Below are 22,414 nucleotides of genomic sequence, written 5' to 3'. Positions count from 1 at the left end.
TAACTATGTATCTACTATCTATGTATTTAATGCAGGAGGAGGAGGCTAGTGTGTCTGAGTATCTGTCTGTCTCACTAATGGAGCAGAAGGAGGAGGCTAGGGTGTCTGTCTGTCTATGTGTCTTTCTATTTATCTCCCTAATGGAGGACGACGAGAAGGCTACTGTGTCTGTGTATCTATGTATCTGTCTCATGGAGGAGGCTAGTGTGCTTGTCCATCTGTCTAAACAAGAGGAGGAGGAGGCTCCTGTGTCTATCGATCTGTGTGTGTATCTCTCACTCCCTCTCTCTACGTACGTAAACAGAGGCGGCGGCTAGTGTGTCTATCTGCGTGTATCTCTCGCACACTCTCTAATTCAGCAGGAAGAGGAGGCGGCTAGAGTGTCTGGCTATGTATCTCTCTGTCTGTCTGTCTGTCTATCTATCCATCTATCTAATGGGGAAGGAGGAGGAGGAGGTGGCTAGTGTTCCGTGTGTCTACCTGCGTATGTGTGTGTCTGTCTCTCTCTCTCTCTCAACAGGATGAGGAGGCTACTGTGTCTATCTGTGTGTGTCTCTCTCTCTCTCTCTCTCTCTCTCTAGTTATCTAAAAATGAGGAGGAGGCTAGTGTGTCTGTCTATCTGTGTGTATCTCTCGCTGTCTCTATCGAAACAGGAGGTGGAGGAGGCTAGTGTGTCTAATTGTCCGTGGGTTGATCATTTTGTCTATCTAATGAAGGAGGAGCCTTGCGTGTCTATCAATGAATCAAACGGAGGAGGGGTTAGTGTGTCTGTCTATAGGTCTGTCTGTCTATCTCTGTGTGTGTATCTATCTGATAGAGAGGAGGGGAGACAGACAAACACACACTAGCGTCCTCCTCCTCTATCAAATGGAGGAGAAGGCTACTGTGTCCGTGTATCTATGTATCTGTCTCTGTATGTCCCTAGTGGAGGAGACTAGTGTGCCTGTCCACCTATCTAAAGGAGAAGCAGGAGGAGGGTAGTGTGTCTGTCTGTCTAATGCAGGAGGAATAGACTAGTGTGTCTAACTATCTCTCTGCAGAGGAGCAGGAATCCAGTGTGTCTGTCTGTCTGTCTGTGTTTCTAACTATGTATCTACTATCTATGTATTTAATGCAGGAGGAGGAGGAGGAGGCTAGTGTGTCTGAGTATCTGTCTGTCTCTGTAATGGAGCAGAAGGAGGAGGGTAGGGTGTCTGTCTGTCTATCTGTCTTTCTATTTATCTCCCTAATGGAGGAGGACGAGAAGGCTACTGTGTCTGTGTATCTATGTATCTGTCTCTGTATATCGCTAGTGGAGGAGACTAGTGTGCCTGTCCACCTATCTAATGGAGAAGCAGGAGGAGGGTAGTGTGTCTGTCTATATATCTGTCTACCTACCTATCTCTGCATGTGTATCTATCTGATAGAGGAGGAGGAGGCTGCTAGTGTCTGTCTGTCTGTCCTCCTATCTATCAAATGGAGGAGGCGGCTAGCATGTCTACGTATCGGTCTGTGTTTCTATATAATGGAGGAGGCGGCTAGCGTGCCTGTCCATCTGTCTAAACAAGAGGAGGAGGAGGCTCCTGTGTCTATCGATCTGTGTGTGTATCTCTCACTCCCTCTCTCTACGTATGTAAACAGAGGCGGCGGCTAGTGTGTCTATCTGCGTGTATCGCTCGCACACTCTCTAATTCAGCAGGAAGAGGAGGCGGCTAGAGTGTCTGGCTATGTATCTCTCTGTCTGTCTGTCTGTCTATCTATCCATCTATCTAATGGGGAAGGAGGAGGAGGAGGTGGCTAGTGTTCCGTGTGTCTACCTGTGTATGTGTGTGTCTCTCTCTCTCTCAACAGGATGAGGAGGCTACTGTGTCTATCTGTGTGTGTCTCTCTCTCTCTCTCTCTAGTTATCTAAAAATGAGGAGGAGGCTAGTGTGTCTGTCTATCTGTGTGTATCTCTCGCTGTCTGTATCGAAACAGGAGGTGGAGGAGGCTAGTGTGTCTAATTGTCCGTGTGTTGATCATTTTGTCTATCTTATGAAGGAGGAGCCTTGCGTGTCTATCAATGAATCAAACGGAGGAGGGGTTAGTGTGTCTGTCTATAGGTCTGTCTATCTGTCTATCTCTGTGTGTGTATGTATCTGATAGATAGGAGTACAGACAAACAAACACACACTAGCGTCCTCCTCCTCCTCTATCAAATGGAGAAGGCTACTGTGTCTGTGTATCTATGTATCTGTCTCTGTATATCCCTAGTGGAGGAGGCTACTGTGCCTGTCCACCTACGTAATGGAGAAGCAGGAGGAGGGTAGTGTGTTTGTCTATATGTCTGTCTACCTACCTATCTTTGCCTGTGTATCTATCTGATAGAGGAGGAGGAGGCCGCTAGTGTCTGTCTGTCTGTATGTCCTCCTATCTATCAAATGGAGGAGGCGGCTAGCGTGCCTGTCCATCTGTCTAAACAAGAGGAGGAGGAGGCTCCTGTGTCTATCGATCTGTGTGTGTATCTCTCACTCCCTCTCTCTACGTATGTAAACAGAGGCGGCGGCTAGTGTGTCTATCTGCGTGTATCTCTCGCACACTCTCTTTCTATTTCAGCAGGAAGAGGAGGCGGCTAGAGTGTCTGGCTATGTATCTCTCTGTCTGTCTGTCTGTCTATCCATCTATCTAATGGGGAAGGAGGAGGAGGAGGTGGCTAGTGTTCCGTGTGTCTACCTGTGTGTGTGTGTCTCTCTCTCTCTCTCTCTCTCTCAACAGGATGAGGAGGCTAGTGTGTCTATCTGTGTCTCTCTCTCTCTCTCTGTCTGTAGTTATCTAAAAATGAGGAGGAGGCTAGTGTGTCTGTCTGTCTGTGTGTATCTTTCGCTGTCTCTATCGAAACAGGAGGAGGAGGAGGCTAGTGTGTCTTTGTATCTCTGTGTGTGTTTCTTTCTGTATCTCAACAGGACGAAGAGGCGGCTAGTCTGTCTGTCTGTCTGTCCGTCTAATAGGGGATAAGGAGGACGCTAGTGTGGCTGTTTTTCGGTCTGTGTGTGTGTCTGTGTTTCTAATGGAGGAGGAGGAGGGGGCTAGTGTGTCTATATATCCGTCTACTGGGGGAGCACAGTGTCTGTCTGTCTTTCTATCTAATGGAGGAAGAAGAGGAGGCGGCTGGTGTGTCTGTCTAGCTAATCAAGCAGGCTAGTGTGTCTGTCTGTCTGTATCTATCTAATGGAGGAGGAGGAGGCTAGTGTGTCTATCCATCTATCTGTATATCTACGTATTTAATGGAGGAGGCTAGTGTGTCTAATTGTCCGTGTGTTGATCATTTTGTCTATCTAATGAAGGAGGAGCCTTGCGTGTCTATCAATGAATCAAACGGAGGAGGGGTTAGTGTGTCTGTCTATAGGTCTGTCTATCTATCTATCTCTGTGTGTGTATGTATCTGATAGATAGGAGGAGAGACAGACAAACACACACTAGCGTCCTCCTCCTCTATCAAATGGAGGAGAAGGCTACTGTGTCCGTGTATCTATGTATCTGTCTCTGTATGTCCCTAGTGGAAAGGCTAGTGTGCCTGTCCACCTATCTAATGGAGAAGCAGGAGGAGGGTAGTGTGTCTGTCTGTCTAATGAAGGAGGAATAGACTAGTCTGTCTAACTATCTCTCTGCAGAGGAGCAGGAATCCAGTGTGTCTGTCAGTCTGTCTGTGTTTCTAACTATGTATCTACTATCTATGTATTTAATGCAGGAGGAGGAGGAGGAGGCTAGTGTGTCTGAGTATCTGTCTGTCTCACTAATGGAGCAGAAGGAGGAGGCTAGGGTGTCTGTCTGTCTATGTGTCTTTCTATTTATCTCCCTAATGGAGGACGACGAGAAGGCTACTGTGTCTGTGTATCTATGTATCTGTCTCATGGAGGAGGCTAGTGTGCCTGTCCATCTGTCTAAACAAGAGGAGGAGGAGGCTCCTGTGTCTATCGATCTGTGTGTGTATCTCTCACTCCCTCTCTCTACGTACGTAAACAGAGGCGGCGGCTAGTGTGTCTATCTGCGTGTATCTCTCGCACACTCTCTAATTCAGCAGGAAGAGGAGGCGGCTAGAGTGTCTGGCTATGTATCTCTCTGTCTGTCTGTCTGTCTATCTATCCATCTATCTAATGGGGAAGGAGGAGGAGGAGGTGGCTAGTGTTCCGTGTGTCTACCTGCGTATGTGTGTGTCTGTCTCTCTCTCTCTCTCAACAGGATGAGGAGGCTACTGTGTCTATCTGTGTGTGTCTCTCTCTCTCTCTCTCTCTCTCTCTAGTTATCTAAAAATGAGGAGGAGGCTAGTGTGTCTGTCTATCTGTGTGTATCTCTCGCTGTCTCTATCGAAACAGGAGGTGGAGGAGGCTAGTGTGTCTAATTGTCCGTGGGTTGATCATTTTGTCTATCTAATGAAGGAGGAGCCTTGCGTGTCTATCAATGAATCAAACGGAGGAGGGGTTAGTGTGTCTGTCTATAGGTCTGTCTATCTGTCTATCTCTGTGTGTGTATGTATCTGATAGATAGGAGGAGAGACAGACAAACACACACTAGAGTCCTCCTCCTCTATCAAATGGAGGAGAAGGCTATTGTGTCCGTGTATCTATGTATCTATCTCTGTCTATCCCTACTGGAGGAGGCTAGTGTGCCTGTCCACCTACCTAAAGGAGAAGCAGGAGGAGGGTAGTGTGTCTGTCTGTCTAATGAAGAAGGAATAGACTAGTCTGTCTAACTATCTCTCTGCAGAGGAGCAGGAATGCAGTGTGTCTGTCAGTCTGTCTGTGTGTCTAACTATGTATCTACTATCTATGTATTTAATGCAGGAGGAGGAGGCTAGTGTGTCTGAGTATCTGTCTGTCTCACTAATGGAGCAGAAGGAGGAGGCTAGGGTGTCTGTCTGTCTATGTGTCTTTCTATTTATCTCCCTAATGGAGGACGACGAGAAGGCTACTGTGTCTGTGTATCTATGTATCTGTCTCATGGAGGAGGCTAGTGTGCCTGTCCATCTGTCTAAACAAGAGGAGGAGGAGGCTCCTGTGTCTATCGATCTGTGTGTGTATCTCTCACTCCCTCTCTCTACGTACGTAAACAGAGGCGGCGGCTAGTGTGTCTCTCTGCGTGTATCTCTCGCACACTCTCTAATTCAGCAGGAAGAGGAGGCGGCTAGAGTGTCTGGCTATGTATCTCTCTGTCTGTCTGTCTGTCTATCCATCTATCTAATGGGGAAGGAGGAGGAGGAGGTGGCTAGTGTTCCGTGTGTCTACCTGTGTGTGTGTGTGTCTCTCTCTCTCTCTCTCTCAACAGGATGAGGAGGCTACTGTGTCTATCTGTGTGTGTCTCTCTCTCTCTCTCTCTCTCTCTAGTTATCTAAAAATGAGGAGGAGGCTAGTGTGTCTGTCTATCTGTGTGTATCTCTCGCTGTCTCTATCGAAACAGGAGGTGGAGGAGGCTAGTGTGTCTAATTGTCCGTGGGTTGATCATTTTGTCTATCTAATGAAGGAGGAGCCTTGCGTGTCTATCAATGAATCAAACGGAGGAGGGGTTAGTGTGTCTGTCTATAGGTCTGTCTATCTGTCTATCTCTGTGTGTGTATGTATCTGATAGATAGGAGGAGAGACAGACAAACACACACTAGAGTCCTCCTCCTCTATCAAATGGAGGAGAAGGCTATTGTGTCCGTGTATCTATGTATCTATCTCTGTCTATCCCTACTGGAGGAGGCTAGTGTGCCTGTCCACCTATCTAAAGGAGAAGCAGGAGGAGGGTAGTGTGTCTGTCTGTCTAATGAAGAAGGAATAGACTAGTCTGTCTAACTATCTCTCTGCAGAGGAGCAGGAATGCAGTGTGTCTGTCAGTCTGTCTGTGTTTCTAACTATGTATCTACTATCTATGTATTTAATGCAGGAGGAGGAGGCTAGTGTGTCTGAGTATCTGTCTGTCTCACTAATGGAGCAGAAGGAGGAGGCTAGGGTGTCTGTCTGTCTATGTGTCTTTCTATTTATCTCCCTAATGGAGGACGACGAGAAGGCTACTGTGTCTGTGTATCTATGTATCTGTCTCATGGAGGAGGCTAGTGTGCCTGTCCATCTGTCTAAACAAGAGGAGGAGGAGGCTCCTGTGTCTATCGATCTGTGTGTGTATCTCTCACTCCCTCTCTCTACGTACGTAAACAGAGGCGGCGGCTAGTGTGTCTCTCTGCGTGTATCTCTCGCACACTCTCTAATTCAGCAGGAAGAGGAGGCGGCTAGAGTGTCTGGCTATGTATCTCTCTGTCTGTCTGTCTGTCTGTCTATCCATCTATCTAATGGGGAAGGAGGAGGAGGAGGTGGCTAGTGTTCCGTGTGTCTACCTGTGTGTGTGTGTGTCTCTCTCTCTCTCAACAGGATGAGGAGGCTACTGTGTCTATCTGTGTGTGTCTCTCTCTCTCTCTCTCTCTCTCTAGTTATCTAAAAATGAGGAGGAGGCTAGTGTGTCTGTCTATCTGTGTGTATCTCTCGCTGTCTCTATCGAAACAGGAGGTGGAGGAGGCTAGTGTGTCTAATTGTCCGTGGGTTGATCATTTTGTCTATCTAATGAAGGAGGAGCCTTGCGTGTCTATCAATGAATCAAACGGAGGAGGGGTTAGTGTGTCTGTCTATAGGTCTGTCTATCTGTCTATCTCTGTGTGTGTATGTATCTGATAGATAGGAGGAGAGACAGACAAACACACACTAGAGTCCTCCTCCTCTATCAAATGGAGGAGAAGGCTATTGTGTCCGTGTATCTATGTATCTGTCTCTGTCTATCCCTACTGGAGGAGGCTAGTGTGCCTGTCCACCTACCTAAAGGAGAAGCAGGAGGAGGGTAGTGTGTCTGTCTGTCTAATGAAGAAGGAATAGACTAGTCTGTCTAACTATCTCTCTGCAGAGGAGCAGGAATGCAGTGTGTCTGTCAGTCTGTCTGTGTTTCTAACTATGTATCTACTATCTATGTATTTAATGCAGGAGGAGGAGGCTAGTGTGTCTGAGTATCTGTCTGTCTCACTAATGGAGCAGAAGGAGGAGGCTAGGGTGTCTGTCTGTCTATGTGTCTTTCTATTTATCTCCCTAATGGAGGACGACGAGAAGGCTACTGTGTCTGTGTATCTATGTATCTGTCTCATGGAGGAGGCTAGTGTGCCTGTCCATCTGTCTAAACAAGAGGAGGAGGAGGCTCCTGTGTCTATCGATCTGTGTGTGTATCTCTCACTCCCTCTCTCTACGTACGTAAACAGAGGCGGCGGCTAGTGTGTCTATCTGCGTGTATCTCTCGCACACTCTCTAATTCAGCAGGAAGAGGAGGCGGCTAGAGTGTCTGGCTATGTATCTCTCTGTCTGTCTGTCTGTCTATCTATCCATCTATCTAATGGGGAAGGAGGAGGAGGAGGTGGCTAGTGTTCCGTGTGTCTACCTGCGTATGTGTGTGTCTGTCTCTCTCTCTCTCTCAACAGGATGAGGAGGCTACTGTGTCTATCTGTGTGTGTCTCTCTCTCTCTCTCTCTCTCTCTCTAGTTATCTAAAAATGAGGAGGAGGCTAGTGTGTCTGTCTATCTGTGTGTATCTCTCGCTGTCTCTATCGAAACAGGAGGTGGAGGAGGCTAGTGTGTCTAATTGTCCGTGGGTTGATCATTTTGTCTATCTAATGAAGGAGGAGCCTTGCGTGTCTATCAATGAATCAAACGGAGGAGGGGTTAGTGTGTCTGTCTATAGGTCTGTCTGTCTATCTCTGTGTGTGTATCTATCTGATAGAGAGGAGGGGAGACAGACAAACACACACTAGCGTCCTCCTCCTCTATCAAATGGAGCAGAAGGCTACTGTGTCCGTGTATCTATGTATCTGTCTCTGTATGTCCCTAGTGGAGGAGACTAGTGTGCCTGTCCACCTATCTAAAGGAGAAGCAGGAGGAGGGTAGTGTGTCTGTCTGTCTAATGCAGGAGGAATAGACTAGTGTGTCTAACTATCTCTCTGCAGAGGAGCAGGAATCCAGTGTGTCTGTCTGTCTGTCTGTGTTTCTAACTATGTATCTACTATCTATGTATTTAATGCAGGAGGAGGAGGAGGAGGCTAGTGTGTCTGAGTATCTGTCTGTCTCTGTAATGGAGCAGAAGGAGGAGGGTAGGGTGTCTGTCTGTCTATCTGTCTTTCTATTTATCTCCCTAATGGAGGAGGACGAGAAGGCTACTGTGTCTGTGTATCTATGTATCTGTCTCTGTATATCGCTAGTGGAGGAGACTAGTGTGCCTGTCCACCTATCTAATGGAGAAGCAGGAGGAGGGTAGTGTGTCTGTCTATATATCTGTCTACCTACCTATCTCTGCATGTGTATCTATCTGATAGAGGAGGAGGAGGCTGCTAGTGTCTGTCTGTCTGTCCTCCTATCTATCAAATGGAGGAGGCGGCTAGCATGTCTACGTATCGGTCTGTGTTTCTATATAATGGAGGAGGCGGCTAGCGTGCCTGTCCATCTGTCTAAACAAGAGGAGGAGGAGGCTCCTGTGTCTATCGATCTGTGTGTGTATCTCTCACTCCCTCTCTCTACGTATGTAAACAGAGGCGGCGGCTAGTGTGTCTATCTGCGTGTATCGCTCGCACACTCTCTAATTCAGCAGGAAGAGGAGGCGGCTAGAGTGTCTGGCTATGTATCTCTCTGTCTGTCTGTCTGTCTATCTATCCATCTATCTAATGGGGAAGGAGGAGGAGGAGGTGGCTAGTGTTCCGTGTGTCTACCTGTGTATGTGTGTGTCTCTCTCTCTCTCAACAGGATGAGGAGGCTACTGTGTCTATCTGTGTGTGTCTCTCTCTCTCTCTCTCTAGTTATCTAAAAATGAGGAGGAGGCTAGTGTGTCTGTCTATCTGTGTGTATCTCTCGCTGTCTGTATCGAAACAGGAGGTGGAGGAGGCTAGTGTGTCTAATTGTCCGTGTGTTGATCATTTTGTCTATCTAATGAAGGAGGAGCCTTGCGTGTCTATCAATGAATCAAACGGAGGAGGGGTTAGTGTGTCTGTCTATAGGTCTGTCTATCTGTCTATCTCTGTGTGTGTATGTATCTGATAGATAGGAGTACAGACAAACAAACACACACTAGCGTCCTCCTCCTCCTCTATCAAATGGAGAAGGCTACTGTGTCTGTGTATCTATGTATCTGTCTCTGTATATCCCTAGTGGAGGAGGCTACTGTGCCTGTCCACCTACGTAATGGAGAAGCAGGAGGAGGGTAGTGTGTTTGTCTATATGTCTGTCTACCTACCTATCTTTGCCTGTGTATCTATCTGATAGAGGAGGAGGAGGCCGCTAGTGTCTGTCTGTCTGTATGTCCTCCTATCTATCAAATGGAGGAGGCGGCTAGCGTGCCTGTCCATCTGTCTAAACAAGAGGAGGAGGAGGCTCCTGTGTCTATCGATCTGTGTGTGTATCTCTCACTCCCTCTCTCTACGTATGTAAACAGAGGCGGCGGCTAGTGTGTCTATCTGCGTGTATCTCTCGCACACTCTCTTTCTATTTCAGCAGGAAGAGGAGGCGGCTAGAGTGTCTGGCTATGTATCTCTCTGTCTGTCTGTCTGTCTATCCATCTATCTAATGGGGAAGGAGGAGGAGGAGGTGGCTAGTGTTCCGTGTGTCTACCTGTGTGTGTGTGTCTCTCTCTCTCTCTCTCTCTCTCAACAGGATGAGGAGGCTAGTGTGTCTATCTGTGTCTCTCTCTCTCTCTCTCTCTCTCTCTAGTTATCTAAAAATGAGGAGGAGGCTAGTGTGTCTGTCTGTCTGTGTGTATCTTTCGCTGTCTCTATCGAAACAGGAGGAGGAGGAGGCTAGTGTGTCTTTGTATCTCTGTGTGTGTTTCTTTCTGTATCTCAACAGGACGAAGAGGCGGCTAGTCTGTCTGTCTGTCTGTCCGTCTAATAGGGGATAAGGAGGACGCTAGTGTGGCTGTTTTTCGGTCTGTGTGTGTGTCTGTGTTTCTAATGGAGGAGGAGGAGGGGGCTAGTGTGTCTATATATCCGTCTACTGGGGGAGCACAGTGTCTGTCTGTCTTTCTATCTAATGGAGGAAGAAGAGGAGGCGGCTGGTGTGTCTGTCTAGCTAATCAAGCAGGCTAGTGTGTCTGTCTGTCTGTATCTATCTAATGGAGGAGGAGGAGGCTAGTGTGTCTATCCATCTATCTGTATATCTACGTATTTAATGGAGGAGGCTAGTGTGTCTAATTGTCCGTGTGTTGATCATTTTGTCTATCTAATGAAGGAGGAGCCTTGCGTGTCTATCAATGAATCAAACGGAGGAGGGGTTAGTGTGTCTGTCTATAGGTCTGTCTATCTATCTATCTCTGTGTGTGTATGTATCTGATAGATAGGAGGAGAGACAGACAAACACACACTAGCGTCCTCCTCCTCTATCAAATGGAGGAGAAGGCTACTGTGTCCGTGTATCTATGTATCTGTCTCTGTATGTCCCTAGTGGAAAGGCTAGTGTGCCTGTCCACCTATCTAATGGAGAAGCAGGAGGAGGGTAGTGTGTCTGTCTGTCTAATGAAGGAGGAATAGACTAGTCTGTCTAACTATCTCTCTGCAGAGGAGCAGGAATCCAGTGTGTCTGTCAGTCTGTCTGTGTTTCTAACTATGTATCTACTATCTATGTATTTAATGCAGGAGGAGGAGGAGGAGGCTAGTGTGTCTGAGTATCTGTCTGTCTCACTAATGGAGCAGAAGGAGGAGGCTAGGGTGTCTGTCTGTCTATGTGTCTTTCTATTTATCTCCCTAATGGAGGACGACGAGAAGGCTACTGTGTCTGTGTATCTATGTATCTGTCTCATGGAGGAGGCTAGTGTGCCTGTCCATCTGTCTAAACAAGAGGAGGAGGAGGCTCCTGTGTCTATCGATCTGTGTGTGTATCTCTCACTCCCTCTCTCTACGTACGTAAACAGAGGCGGCGGCTAGTGTGTCTATCTGCGTGTATCTCTCGCACACTCTCTAATTCAGCAGGAAGAGGAGGCGGCTAGAGTGTCTGGCTATGTATCTCTCTGTCTGTCTGTCTGTCTATCTATCCATCTATCTAATGGGGAAGGAGGAGGAGGAGGTGGCTAGTGTTCCGTGTGTCTACCTGCGTATGTGTGTGTCTGTCTCTCTCTCTCTCTCAACAGGATGAGGAGGCTACTGTGTCTATCTGTGTGTGTCTCTCTCTCTCTCTCTCTCTCTCTCTAGTTATCTAAAAATGAGGAGGAGGCTAGTGTGTCTGTCTATCTGTGTGTATCTCTCGCTGTCTCTATCGAAACAGGAGGTGGAGGAGGCTAGTGTGTCTAATTGTCCGTGGGTTGATCATTTTGTCTATCTAATGAAGGAGGAGCCTTGCGTGTCTATCAATGAATCAAACGGAGGAGGGGTTAGTGTGTCTGTCTATAGGTCTGTCTATCTGTCTATCTCTGTGTGTGTATGTATCTGATAGATAGGAGGACAGACAGACAAACACACACTAGCGTCCTCCTCCTCCTCTATCAAATGGAGGAGAAGGCTACTGTGTCCGTGTATCTATGTATCTGTCTCTGTATGTCCCTAGTGGAGGAGGCTAGTGTGCCTGTCCACCTATCTAAAGGAGAAGCAGGAGGAGGGTAGTGTGTCTGTCTGTCTAATGCAGGAGGAATAGAGTAGTGTGTATAACTATCTCTCTGCAGAGGAGCAGGAATCCAGTGTGTCTGTCTGTCTGTCTGTGTTTAAAACTATGTATCTACTATCTATGTATTTAATGCAGGAGGAGGAGGAGGAGGGTAGTGTGTCTGAGAATCTGTCTGTCTCTGTAATGGAGCAGAAGGAGGAGGCTAGGGTGTCTGTCTGTCTATCTGTCTTTCTATTTATCTCCCTAATGGAGGAGGACGAGAAGGCTACTGTGTCTGTGTATCTATGTATCTGTCTCTGTATATCCCTAGTGAAGGAGACTAGTGTGCCTGTGCACCTATCTAATGGAGAAGCAGGAGGAGGGTAGTGTGTCTGTCTATATGTCTGTCTACCTACCTATCTCTGCCTGTGTATCTATCTGATAGAGGAGGAGGAGGCCACTAGTGTCTTTCTGTCTGTCTGTCCTCCTATCTATCAAATGGAGGAGGCGGCTAGCATGTCTACGTATCGGTGTGTGTTTCTATGTAATGGAGGAGGCGGCTAGCGTGCCTGTCCATCTGTCTAAACAAGAGGAGGAGGAGGCCCCTGTGTCTATCGATCTGTGTGTGTATCTCTCACTCCCTCTCTCTACGTATGTAAACAGAGGCGGCGGCTAGTGTGTCTATCTGCGTGTATCTCTCGCACAATCTCTTTCTATTTCAGCAGGAAGAGGAGGCGGCTAGAGTGTCTGGCTATGTATCTCTCTGTCTGTCTGTCTGTCTATCCATCTATCTAATGGGGAAGGAGGAGGAGGAGGTGGCTAGTGTTCCGTGTGTCTACCTGTGTGTGTGTGTGTCTCTCTCTCTCTCAACAGGATGAGGAGGCTACTGTGTCTATCTGTGTGTGTCTCTCTCTCTCTCTCTCTCTCTCTAGTTATCTAAAAATGAGGAGGAGGCTAGTGTGTCTGTCTATCTGTGTGTATCTCTCGCTGTCTCTATCGAAACAGGAGGTGGAGGAGGCTAGTGTGTCTAATTGTCCGTGGGTTGATCATTTTGTCTATCTAATGAAGGAGGAGCCTTGCGTGTCTATCAATGAATCAAACGGAGGAGGGGTTAGTGTGTCTGTCTATAGGTCTGTCTATCTGTCTATCTCTGTGTGTGTATGTATCTGATAGATAGGAGGAGAGACAGACAAACACACACTAGAGTCCTCCTCCTCTATCAAATGGAGGAGAAGGCTATTGTGTCCGTGTATCTATGTATCTATCTCTGTCTATCCCTACTGGAGGAGGCTAGTGTGCCTGTCCACCTATCTAAAGGAGAAGCAGGAGGAGGGTAGTGTGTCTGTCTGTCTAATGAAGAAGGAATAGACTAGTCTGTCTAACTATCTCTCTGCAGAGGAGCAGGAATGCAGTGTGTCTGTCAGTCTGTCTGTGTTTCTAACTATGTATCTACTATCTATGTATTTAATGCAGGAGGAGGAGGCTAGTGTGTCTGAGTATCTGTCTGTCTCACTAATGGAGCAGAAGGAGGAGGCTAGGGTGTCTGTCTGTCTATGTGTCTTTCTATTTATCTCCCTAATGGAGGACGACGAGAAGGCTACTGTGTCTGTGTATCTATGTATCTGTCTCATGGAGGAGGCTAGTGTGCCTGTCCATCTGTCTAAACAAGAGGAGGAGGAGGCTCCTGTGTCTATCGATCTGTGTGTGTATCTCTCACTCCCTCTCTCTACGTACGTAAACAGAGGCGGCGGCTAGTGTGTCTCTCTGCGTGTATCTCTCGCACACTCTCTAATTCAGCAGGAAGAGGAGGCGGCTAGAGTGTCTGGCTATGTATCTCTCTGTCTGTCTGTCTGTCTGTCTATCCATCTATCTAATGGGGAAGGAGGAGGAGGAGGTGGCTAGTGTTCCGTGTGTCTACCTGTGTGTGTGTGTGTCTCTCTCTCTCTCAACAGGATGAGGAGGCTACTGTGTCTATCTGTGTGTGTCTCTCTCTCTCTCTCTCTCTCTCTAGTTATCTAAAAATGAGGAGGAGGCTAGTGTGTCTGTCTATCTGTGTGTATCTCTCGCTGTCTCTATCGAAACAGGAGGTGGAGGAGGCTAGTGTGTCTAATTGTCCGTGGGTTGATCATTTTGTCTATCTAATGAAGGAGGAGCCTTGCGTGTCTATCAATGAATCAAACGGAGGAGGGGTTAGTGTGTCTGTCTATAGGTCTGTCTATCTGTCTATCTCTGTGTGTGTATGTATCTGATAGATAGGAGGAGAGACAGACAAACACACACTAGAGTCCTCCTCCTCTATCAAATGGAGGAGAAGGCTATTGTGTCCGTGTATCTATGTATCTGTCTCTGTCTATCCCTACTGGAGGAGGCTAGTGTGCCTGTCCACCTACCTAAAGGAGAAGCAGGAGGAGGGTAGTGTGTCTGTCTGTCTAATGAAGAAGGAATAGACTAGTCTGTCTAACTATCTCTCTGCAGAGGAGCAGGAATGCAGTGTGTCTGTCAGTCTGTCTGTGTTTCTAACTATGTATCTACTATCTATGTATTTAATGCAGGAGGAGGAGGCTAGTGTGTCTGAGTATCTGTCTGTCTCACTAATGGAGCAGAAGGAGGAGGCTAGGGTGTCTGTCTGTCTATGTGTCTTTCTATTTATCTCCCTAATGGAGGACGACGAGAAGGCTACTGTGTCTGTGTATCTATGTATCTGTCTCATGGAGGAGGCTAGTGTGCCTGTCCATCTGTCTAAACAAGAGGAGGAGGAGGCTCCTGTGTCTATCGATCTGTGTGTGTATCTCTCACTCCCTCTCTCTACGTACGTAAACAGAGGCGGCGGCTAGTGTGTCTATCTGCGTGTATCTCTCGCACACTCTCTAATTCAGCAGGAAGAGGAGGCGGCTAGAGTGTCTGGCTATGTATCTCTCTGTCTGTCTGTCTGTCTATCTATCCATCTATCTAATGGGGAAGGAGGAGGAGGAGGTGGCTAGTGTTCCGTGTGTCTACCTGCGTATGTGTGTGTCTGTCTCTCTCTCTCTCTCAACAGGATGAGGAGGCTACTGTGTCTATCTGTGTGTGTCTCTCTCTCTCTCTCTCTCTCTCTCTCTCTCTAGTTATCTAAAAATGAGGAGGAGGCTAGTGTGTCTGTCTATCTGTGTGTATCTCTCGCTGTCTCTATCGAAACAGGAGGTGGAGGAGGCTAGTGTGTCTAATTGTCCGTGGGTTGATCATTTTGTCTATCTAATGAAGGAGGAGCCTTGCGTGTCTATCAATGAATCAAACGGAGGAGGGGTTAGTGTGTCTGTCTATAGGTCTGTCTATCTGTCTATCTCTGTGTGTGTATGTATCTGATAGATAGGAGGACAGACAGACAAACACACACTAGCATCCTCCTCCTCCTCTATCAAATGGAGGAGAAGGCTACTGTGTCCGTGTATCTATGTATCTGTCTCTGTATGTCCCTAGTGGAGGAGGCTAGTGTGCCTGTCCACCTATCTAAAGGAGAAGCAGGAGGAGGGTAGTGTGTCTGTCTGTCTAATGCAGGAGGAATAGAGTAGTGTGTATAACTATCTCTCTGCAGAGGAGCAGGAATCCAGTGTGTCTGTCTGTCTGTCTGTGTTTAAAACTATGTATCTACTATCTATGTATTTAATGCAGGAGGAGGAGGAGGAGGGTAGTGTGTCTGAGAATCTGTCTGTCTCTGTAATGGAGCAGAAGGAGGAGGCTAGGGTGTCTGTCTGTCTATCTGTCTTTCTATTTATCTCCCTAATGGAGGAGGACGAGAAGGCTACTGTGTCTGTGTATCTATATATCTGCCTCTGTATTATCCTAGTGGAGGAGGCTAGTGTGCCTGTCCACCTATGTAATGGAGAAGCAGGAGGAGGGCAGTGTGTCTGTCTATATGTCTGTCTACCTACCTATCTCTGCCTGTGTATCTATCTGATAGAGGAGGAGGAGGCCGCTAGTGTCTGTCTGTCTGTATGTCCTCCTATCAAATGGAGGAGGCGGCTACCGTGCCTGTCCATCTGTCTAAACAAGAGGAGGAGGAGGCTCCTGTGTCTATCGATCTGTGTGTGTATCTCTCACTCCCTCTCTCTACGTATGTAAACAGAGGCGGCGGCTAGTGTGTCTATCTGCGTGTGTCTTTCGCACACTCTCTTTCTATTTCAGCAGGAAGCGGAGGCGGCTAGAGTGTCTGGCTATGTATCTCTCTGTCTGTCTGTCTGTCTATCCATCTATCTAATGGGGAAGGAGGAGGAGGAGGTGGCTAGTGTTCTGTGTGTCTACCAGTGTGTGTGTGTGTCTCTCTCTCTCTCTCAACTGGATGAGGAGGCTAGTGTGTCTATCTGTGTGTGTCTCTCTCTCTCTCTCTCTATATCTAGTTATCTAAAAATGAGGAGGAGGCTAGTGTGTCTGTCTGTCTCTGTGTATCTCTCACTGTCTAAATCGAAACAGGAGGTGGAGGAGGCTAGTGTGTCTTTGTATCTCTGTGTGTGTTTCTTTCTGTATCTCAACAGGACGAAGAGGCGGCTAGTCTGTCTGTGTGTCTGTCTCTCCGTCTAATAGGGGATAAGGAGGACGCTAGTGTGGCTGTTTCTCGGTCTGTGTGTGTGTCTGTGTTTCTAATGGAGGAGGAGGAGGGGGCTAGTGTGTCCATGTATCTCCCTATGTAGAGGAAGAGGAGGCAAGTGTGTCTGTCTATCTCTGTATCTAATGGAGGAGAAGGAGGAGGCCAGTGTGTCTATATATCCGTCTACTGGGGGAGCACAGTGTCTGTCTGTCTTTCTATCTAATGGAGGAAGAAGAGGAGGCGGCTGGTGTGTCTGTCTAGCTAATCAAGCAGGCTAGTGTGTCTGTCTGTCTGTATCTATGTAATGGAGGAGGAGGAGGCTAGTGTGTCTATCCATCTATCTGTATATCTACGTATTTAATGGAGGAGGCTAGTGTGTCTAATTGTCCGTGTGTTGATCATTTTGTCTATCTAATGAAGGAGGAGCCTTGCGTGTCTATCAATGAATCAAACGGAGGAGGGGTTAGTGTGTCTGTCTATAGGTCTGTCTATCTGTCTATCTCTGTGTGTGTATGTATCTGATAGATAGGAGGACAGACAGACAAACACACACTAGCGTCCTCCTCCTCCTCTATCAAATGGAGGAGAAGGCTACTGTGTCTGTGTATCTATGTATCTGTCTCTGTATATCCCTAGTGGAGGAGGCTAGTGTGCCTGTCCACCTATGTAATGGAGAAGCAGGAGGAGGGTAGTGTGTCTGTCTATATGTCTGTCTACCTACCTATCTCTGCCTGTGTATCTATCTGATAGAGGAGGAGGAGGCCACTAGTGTCTTTCTGTCTGTCTGTCCTCCTATCTATCAAATGGAGGAGGCGGCTAGCATGTCTACGTATCGGTGTGTGTTTCTATGTAATGGAGGAGGCGGCTAGCGTGCCTGTCCATCTGTCTAAACAAGAGGAGGAGGAGGCCCCTGTGTCTATCGATCTGTGTGTGTATCTCTCACTCCCTCTCTCTACGTATGTAAACAGAGGCGGCGGCTAGTGTGTCTATCTGCGTGTATCTCTCGCACACTCTCTTTCTATTTCAGCAGGAAGAGGAGGCGGCTAGAGTGTCTGGCTATGTATCTCTCTGTCTGTCTGTCTGTCTATCCATCTATCTAATGGGGAAGGAGGAGGAGGAGGTGGCTAGTGTTCCGTGTGTCTACCTGTGTGTGTGTGTGTCTCTCTCTCTCTCAACAGGATGAGGAGGCTACTGTGTCTATCTGTATCTCTCTCTCTCTCTCTGTCTGTAGTTATCTAAAAATGAGGAGGAGGCTAGTGTGTCTGTCTGTCTGTGTGTATCTTTCGCTGTCTCTATCGAAACAGGAGGAGGAGGAGGCTAGTGTGTCTTTGTATCTCTGTGTGTGTTTCTTTCTGTATCTCAACAGGACGAAGAGGCGGCTAGTCTGTCTGTCTGTCTGTCCGTCTAATAGGGGATAAGGAGGACGCTAGTGTGGCTGTTTTTCGGTCTGTGTGTGTGTCTGTGTTTCTAATGGAGGAGGAGGAGGGGGCTAGTGTGTCTATATATCCGTCTACTGGGGGAGCACAGTGTCTGTCTGTCTTTCTATCTAATGGAGGAAGAAGAGGAGGCGGCTGGTGTGTCTGTCTAGCTAATCAAGCAGGCTAGTGTGTCTGTCTGTCTGTATCTATCTAATGGAGGAGGAGGAGGCTAGTGTGTCTATCCATCTATCTGTATATCTACGTATTTAATGGAGGAGGCTAGTGTGTCTAATTGTCCGTGTGTTGATCATTTTGTCTATCTAATGAAGGAGGAGCCTTGCGTGTCTATCAATGAATCAAACGGAGGAGGGGTTAGTGTGTCTGTCTATAGGTCTGTCTATCTATCTATCTCTGTGTGTGTATGTATCTGATAGATAGGAGGAGAGACAGACAAACACACACTAGCGTCCTCCTCCTCTATCAAATGGAGGAGAAGGCTACTGTGTCCGTGTATCTATGTATCTGTCTCTGTATGTCCCTAGTGGAAAGGCTAGTGTGCCTGTCCACCTATCTAATGGAGAAGCAGGAGGAGGGTAGTGTGTCTGTCTGTCTAATGAAGGAGGAATAGACTAGTCTGTCTAACTATCTCTCTGCAGAGGAGCAGGAATCCAGTGTGTCTGTCAGTCTGTCTGTGTTTCTAACTATGTATCTACTATCTATGTATTTAATGCAGGAGGAGGAGGAGGAGGCTAGTGTGTCTGAGTATCTGTCTGTCTCACTAATGGAGCAGAAGGAGGAGGCTAGGGTGTCTGTCTGTCTATGTGTCTTTCTATTTATCTCCCTAATGGAGGACGACGAGAAGGCTACTGTGTCTGTGTATCTATGTATCTGTCTCATGGAGGAGGCTAGTGTGCCTGTCCATCTGTCTAAACAAGAGGAGGAGGAGGCTCCTGTGTCTATTGATCTGTGTGTGTATCTCTCACTCCCTCTCTCTACGTACGTAAACAGAGGCGGCGGCTAGTGTGTCTATCTGCGTGTATCTCTCGCACACTCTCTAATTCAGCAGGAAGAGGAGGCGGCTAGAGTGTCTGGCTATGTATCTCTCTGTCTGTCTGTCTGTCTATCTATCCATCTATCTAATGGGGAAGGAGGAGGAGGAGGTGGCTAGTGTTCCGTGTGTCTACCTGCGTATGTGTGTGTCTGTCTCTCTCTCTCTCTCAACAGGATGAGGAGGCTACTGTGTCTATCTGTGTGTGTCTCTCTCTCTCTCTCTCTCTCTCTCTAGTTATCTAAAAATGAGGAGGAGGCTAGTGTGTCTGTCTATCTGTGTGTATCTCTCGCTGTCTCTATCGAAACAGGAGGTGGAGGAGGCTAGTGTGTCTAATTGTCCGTGGGTTGATCATTTTGTCTATCTAATGAAGGAGGAGCCTTGCGTGTCTATCAATGAATCAAACGGAGGAGGGGTTAGTGTGTCTGTCTATAGGTCTGTCTATCTGTCTATCTCTGTGTGTGTATGTATCTGATAGATAGGAGGAGAGACAGACAAACACACACTAGAGTCCTCCTCCTCTATCAAATGGAGGAGAAGGCTATTGTGTCCGTGTATCTATGTATCTATCTCTGTCTATCCCTACTGGAGGAGGCTAGTGTGCCTGTCCACCTACCTAAAGGAGAAGCAGGAGGAGGGTAGTGTGTCTGTCTGTCTAATGAAGAAGGAATAGACTAGTCTGTCTAACTATCTCTCTGCAGAGGAGCAGGAATGCAGTGTGTCTGTCAGTCTGTCTGTGTGTCTAACTATGTATCTACTATCTATGTATTTAATGCAGGAGGAGGAGGCTAGTGTGTCTGAGTATCTGTCTGTCTCACTAATGGAGCAGAAGGAGGAGGCTAGGGTGTCTGTCTGTCTATGTGTCTTTCTATTTATCTCCCTAATGGAGGACGACGAGAAGGCTACTGTGTCTGTGTATCTATGTATCTGTCTCATGGAGGAGGCTAGTGTGCCTGTCCATCTGTCTAAACAAGAGGAGGAGGAGGCTCCTGTGTCTATCGATCTGTGTGTGTATCTCTCACTCCCTCTCTCTACGTACGTAAACAGAGGCGGCGGCTAGTGTGTCTCTCTGCGTGTATCTCTCGCACACTCTCTAATTCAGCAGGAAGAGGAGGCGGCTAGAGTGTCTGGCTATGTATCTCTCTGTCTGTCTGTCTGTCTATCCATCTATCTAATGGGGAAGGAGGAGGAGGAGGTGGCTAGTGTTCCGTGTGTCTACCTGTGTGTGTGTGTGTCTCTCTCTCTCTCTCTCTCAACAGGATGAGGAGGCTACTGTGTCTATCTGTGTGTGTCTCTCTCTCTCTCTCTCTCTCTCTAGTTATCTAAAAATGAGGAGGAGGCTAGTGTGTCTGTCTATCTGTGTGTATCTCTCGCTGTCTCTATCGAAACAGGAGGTGGAGGAGGCTAGTGTGTCTAATTGTCCGTGGGTTGATCATTTTGTCTATCTAATGAAGGAGGAGCCTTGCGTGTCTATCAATGAATCAAACGGAGGAGGGGTTAGTGTGTCTGTCTATAGGTCTGTCTATCTGTCTATCTCTGTGTGTGTATGTATCTGATAGATAGGAGGAGAGACAGACAAACACACACTAGAGTCCTCCTCCTCTATCAAATGGAGGAGAAGGCTATTGTGTCCGTGTATCTATGTATCTATCTCTGTCTATCCCTACTGGAGGAGGCTAGTGTGCCTGTCCACCTATCTAAAGGAGAAGCAGGAGGAGGGTAGTGTGTCTGTCTGTCTAATGAAGAAGGAATAGACTAGTCTGTCTAACTATCTCTCTGCAGAGGAGCAGGAATGCAGTGTGTCTGTCAGTCTGTCTGTGTTTCTAACTATGTATCTACTATCTATGTATTTAATGCAGGAGGAGGAGGCTAGTGTGTCTGAGTATCTGTCTGTCTCACTAATGGAGCAGAAGGAGGAGGCTAGGGTGTCTGTCTGTCTATGTGTCTTTCTATTTATCTCCCTAATGGAGGACGACGAGAAGGCTACTGTGTCTGTGTATCTATGTATCTGTCTCATGGAGGAGGCTAGTGTGCCTGTCCATCTGTCTAAACAAGAGGAGGAGGAGGCTCCTGTGTCTATCGATCTGTGTGTGTATCTCTCACTCCCTCTCTCTACGTACGTAAACAGAGGCGGCGGCTAGTGTGTCTCTCTGCGTGTATCTCTCGCACACTCTCTAATTCAGCAGGAAGAGGAGGCGGCTAGAGTGTCTGGCTATGTATCTCTCTGTCTGTCTGTCTGTCTGTCTATCCATCTATCTAATGGGGAAGGAGGAGGAGGAGGTGGCTAGTGTTCCGTGTGTCTACCTGTGTGTGTGTGTGTCTCTCTCTCTCTCAACAGGATGAGGAGGCTACTGTGTCTATCTGTGTGTGTCTCTCTCTCTCTCTCTCTCTCTCTAGTTATCTAAAAATGAGGAGGAGGCTAGTGTGTCTGTCTATCTGTGTGTATCTCTCGCTGTCTCTATCGAAACAGGAGGTGGAGGAGGCTAGTGTGTCTAATTGTCCGTGGGTTGATCATTTTGTCTATCTAATGAAGGAGGAGCCTTGCGTGTCTATCAATGAATCAAACGGAGGAGGGGTTAGTGTGTCTGTCTATAGGTCTGTCTATCTGTCTATCTCTGTGTGTGTATGTATCTGATAGATAGGAGGAGAGACAGACAAACACACACTAGAGTCCTCCTCCTCTATCAAATGGAGGAGAAGGCTATTGTGTCCGTGTATCTATGTATCTGTCTCTGTCTATCCCTACTGGAGGAGGCTAGTGTGCCTGTCCACCTACCTAAAGGAGAAGCAGGAGGAGGGTAGTGTGTCTGTCTGTCTAATGAAGAAGGAATAGACTAGTCTGTCTAACTATCTCTCTGCAGAGGAGCAGGAATGCAGTGTGTCTGTCAGTCTGTCTGTGTTTCTAACTATGTATCTACTATCTATGTATTTAATGCAGGAGGAGGAGGCTAGTGTGTCTGAGTATCTGTCTGTCTCACTAATGGAGCAGAAGGAGGAGGCTAGGGTGTCTGTCTGTCTATGTGTCTTTCTATTTATCTCCCTAATGGAGGACGACGAGAAGGCTACTGTGTCTGTGTATCTATGTATCTGTCTCATGGAGGAGGCTAGTGTGCCTGTCCATCTGTCTAAACAAGAGGAGGAGGAGGCTCCTGTGTCTATCGATCTGTGTGTGTATCTCTCACTCCCTCTCTCTACGTACGTAAACAGAGGCGGCGGCTAGTGTGTCTATCTGCGTGTATCTCTCGCACACTCTCTAATTCAGCAGGAAGAGGAGGCGGCTAGAGTGTCTGGCTATGTATCTCTCTGTCTGTCTGTCTGTCTATCTATCCATCTATCTAATGGGGAAGGAGGAGGAGGAGGTGGCTAGTGTTCCGTGTGTCTACCTGCGTATGTGTGTGTCTGTCTCTCTCTCTCTCTCAACAGGATGAGGAGGCTACTGTGTCTATCTGTGTGTGTCTCTCTCTCTCTCTCTCTCTCTCTCTAGTTATCTAAAAATGAGGAGGAGGCTAGTGTGTCTGTCTATCTGTGTGTATCTCTCGCTGTCTCTATCGAAACAGGAGGTGGAGGAGGCTAGTGTGTCTAATTGTCCGTGGGTTGATCATTTTGTCTATCTAATGAAGGAGGAGCCTTGCGTGTCTATCAATGAATCAAACGGAGGAGGGGTTAGTGTGTCTGTCTATAGGTCTGTCTATCTGTCTATCTCTGTGTGTGTATGTATCTGATAGATAGGAGGAGAGACAGACAAACACACACTAGAGTCCTCCTCCTCTATCAAATGGAGGAGAAGGCTATTGTGTCCGTGTATCTATGT

At 47.4% G+C, this 22,414-nt stretch overlaps 1 protein-coding gene across 5 annotated transcripts in view; it reads right to left on the bottom strand.

The window, feature by feature from the left end:
• The window catches only part of PEX1 (peroxisomal biogenesis factor 1), a 334,741-nt gene that overhangs the window by 205,198 nt on the left and 107,129 nt on the right, over positions 1–22,414 (bottom strand). The gene's annotated exons all lie outside the window — the stretch shown is intronic.

This window comes from Camelus dromedarius, chromosome 7 (assembly GCF_036321535.1).
Source record: "Camelus dromedarius isolate mCamDro1 chromosome 7, mCamDro1.pat, whole genome shotgun sequence".
In the NCBI taxonomy this organism is placed as follows: Eukaryota; Metazoa; Chordata; class Mammalia; order Artiodactyla; family Camelidae; genus Camelus; species Camelus dromedarius.
This window is presented reverse-complemented; position numbering and strand designations above follow the sequence as displayed.